This window comes from Oryctolagus cuniculus, chromosome 6, assembly GCF_051225735.1.
Source record: "Oryctolagus cuniculus isolate XC-2025 breed Fujian yellow rabbit chromosome 6, ASM5122573v1, whole genome shotgun sequence".
Lineage (NCBI taxonomy): Eukaryota > Metazoa > Chordata > Mammalia > Lagomorpha > Leporidae > Oryctolagus > Oryctolagus cuniculus.
In genome coordinates, this window is record NC_142872.1 from 122481788 (window position 1) to 122485635 (window position 3848).

Consider the following 3848-nt stretch of genomic DNA (forward strand, 5'->3'; position numbering starts at 1 on the left):
GCAGATTTGTCAGTCCCTCCCCAGAGCCACTTGCTAAGGGTGTATGGTAAACGGGTTGCAAAAGCAAAGCGGAAGTGTTCTCCTGCAGCAGGCCCCCTGTTGCAAGGGCCTTTCCACCGGGCACTGGCTGGATCCATTTCATGGGACCTGCCAATTCACAGAGGAGCGCCAGCTCCCGTGCAAGCTCCTGCCTTCCGGACGGGACCTGGAGTCCCTCTGGCTTTGTTTTGTTTTGTTTTCCTAAGCTTTGCTGAGCCATGGACTCTCAGCTGCTGGGGTTGGCATCTGCTCCACGTCTGGTGAGGCCTGGTTACCACTTTAATGAGAAAAGAGCCCTAAAGAAAAGGCACTTCCACTGGTGGTGCTCCCCAAACTGAACTAATTATCTTTCATCCTGCTAACTCTCTCCCGCTGTGACCGGTTTAGTTTGGGGAACTATTTTTGCTTTTGAACACAAACGTTCTTCCTCTTGCATCCGCTCACTGCAGGCTCTTCTGAAAGCCGATGACGCCGGATCATTGAGCAAAATGTTTCATCCCCGAATAAAGGCACTTGTGGGTTTCTGTCTGTTTTTTTTTAATGATGCGCTTCCTTGAGAAAGCCACCCCATGGGCAAGAGCCTCCTTTCTAAGCAAATGTCCGTGATCATCTGATTTCTGTCTGGGGAGGACAGCCAAACATGAATCACTCACTCGGCCTCAGGGAGGGGCCGGCCCTCCGTTCTGCAAGACTATAATCCCATCATCCACCTACTAGGGGAGCGGATGACTGGGCAGTAGTAAAAGATGGCCGAGGAAATGACACAGGAGAGCATGGTTTCACCCCTTTTCCCATCCAAAGAGATTCGCTCCAAGAAGTAGGATCTGCAGTCCAGCTTCTGACTTGCAAACAGTTCCAGAGGGAGGTTATGACCTGCATGGCAAAGTCCCCATGACGCAACTGTCACATTGCAACACATGCGTATGCAGAGGAGCCAGGGGGGGACCTGGTGGGGGCGCGGAGTGGGGATGGGAGTCAGCCTGTTGTTGAACCCCTACATTTCACAGGTCAAACGCTGAGGCCCGGGGTAGTGAAATGATTCAGCCATGAGCACACCCCTGGCTATAGCAGAGCTGGGGTTCAGGCCACCTCTGGGTCCCTACCCCTCTGGTGCCTGCCCTGGGCAATGTGTCCACCATCGAGGACGTTTATCCTTCCCCCCAAGCTTCTTTTTCCCTTCTCCAGCAGTGTGCATTTCTCACCTTCAAAACCAAGCCTCACTCTCTGGAGGTTTCTAGCACCAAAAAGTTCCAAATTCTACAGGACATGTAAAAGTTCATGGAAAATGCTCATTATGAAAAAGCTGCATGGATTTCAAAAATTTTGGCAATAAAATAAATCTTTTAACCCCATTTTTCAGGAACTTCCAAAGTACCCTTGTACAGAAACAGAGTGCACACAGCCAAGGATGCTTGCAAGAGAGTGCAGAAATCCTTAAAGGTAGGATATCAGCAGTGCCTAAACCTGGGAGCGCTGAGGTGTTTCCAAAGTCCTGAGGACAACTTATGTGCGTATGAATGAATGCATGTCCTTATTTGAGAGGCACAGAGACAGCTGCCATCCACTGATTCACTCCCCAAATGCCCACAGTGCCCAAGGCTGGACCCAGACTGGAGCCAGGATCAGGGAACTCAATCCCAGTTTCCCACGTGGGTGATAAGATGCAGTCACTTTCATCTCTGCTGTCTCGCAGGGATTGCATTAGCAGCAAGCTGGAGTCAGGAGTGGAGTTGTACTTGAACCCAGGCACTCCTACGTGGGATGTGGGTGTCATCTTAACTGCCTGCCCAGGGGCAGATGTTTAAAAGAAGGTGGGCGGAGCTTTTGAAACCATCCATAGGATGAAAAGGAAAAACAAAAGAATGGGAGTCCACTGTCTGGGAAAAGAGTTTGTTAGATGATGTGTGCCTCTAATTCAGATCCTTCTGCAATTCTTCTGCAAGAGGATCTTCAGGGACACTCAGGTTAGCTGGGTGTCTATCTCCCTTTTGTGAGTAGCACAAAGATGGAGGCAGGATGTGTTAGGAACCCACCTTGATCATGAACCTGAGTTATTCAGGTTTTATCTCCATATTCTCCAGAAAGAGAAAGCTATTCAACCTGGAAAAGGCAGACATTTATGGACAGAAGAGACAAAGCCCAAGACAGTCCCTAAGTGTGCTGGAAATATTAGGTCTCTGCCTGCTCCTTGTGCAGTAAATCTCTTGGTGCTGAATTCCAGGGTCATTGTGGGTTAAACCCTGAGAATCAAGACTTTTGGAAACTGCCAATCAACAGCTCGATATTACTCCATGGAAGTTTCTAGATTAGATTATGGACGAGTGGTCTGCGGCTGTCCTTATAGAAGAAAGCATCAATCACTGGACATCACTAAGAGAAAGTTTTGCAAGGCTAATGTGTCCTTTGTTCACTAGGCCCTCAAATAGGGAGATCAAAGCAATACTACACATGAGCAATTCTGAGAGCAGAAATCTCACGTAAGCTAAAAATCAAACAAAACAAAACAAAGACACCTACCTCAATTTTGAGAAACCCAGTACACATTTCTAGCTCTTCTTGGAGAGTCACAGGGCGCATTAGAACATTAAAGGCTCTGAGAAGTCCTGCACAAAGAAGCCTATTCAACATTACCCCACAGAAAAAGTGTTCTGCAGAACATGTTTGTAGGAAGGATGTTTTAGACAAACTTCAGCAAGGTGTTTTTCAAATCTTCTTACAGTGCAAACTGTGAAGGAGGCAGAGAAACATGGGGTTAAAAATAGCTCACTGGAATCACAATTGGGTAGACAACTGTACCTAAAAATCATGAATTAGATGATAAACAGCCACCCCATGGAACGGTTCTACTGGAAGGCCTTGAGGTTCTGGCCCTGGTCCTAGAAAATTCTGATCAGTGACTTACATCACTACACTGAAAATCTACTTTAAAATTTTTCAGGTAACCTAAAAGTCAGAGTGGCAGTTAACAGATCATATAACACACTGAAATACTCTCAAGAAATGCATCCGACAGAATCCCTCTGAGACTTATTAGAATCAATGGTATAAGTAAAGAGTAGATGAAATTTAACTTGAAACTAGCTCATATGAAAAAGACTCGGAGGTGTAGCTATGCCAAGATCAGCCCAGGTCACACATGTGACAAGGCAACCCATGTTGTAAACTCAGTGAAGCCAGCTTGGGTGGGCAAGAGGACTCCCAAGACAAGTAAGGCAGGCAAGACAGTCTGGCTGTGTGGGGCACAGTAGTCTGGTCTTATGCTGCACTTTGAGAGGGACATGGGCACATTGGAGTACGTTCAGACAAAGACCAGCATCGGAAGAGTTCTGGAGAACATGTTCCCTGAGGAGGAAAGTCTGAAGAAGTCGGGTGTATTTAGATGGTCTCTAAAGAGAAGACAAGGCCATGCTGATGATGCCTGGCTTTGGAAGGTAGTAGGGTATAAGTATGACAGAAAATAGGTGAATGCATTCTTTTTAAAAATATTTATTTATTTATTTGAAAGTCAGAGTTACACAGGGAGAGGAGAGGCAGAGAGAGAGAGAGAGCTCTTCCATCCGATGGTTCACTCCCCAGATGGCCGCAACGGCCAGAGCTTCGCCGATCCGAAGCCAGGAGCCAGGAGCTTCTTCCAGGTCTCCCACGTGGGTGCAGGGGCCCAAGGACCTGGGCCATCTTCTACTGCTTTCCCAGGCCATAGCAGAGAGCTGGATCGGAAGAGGAGCAGCCGGGACTAGAACTGGCGCCCATATGGGATGCCGGCACTTCAGGCCAGAGCATTAACCCGCTGCTCCACAGCGCCAGCCCTG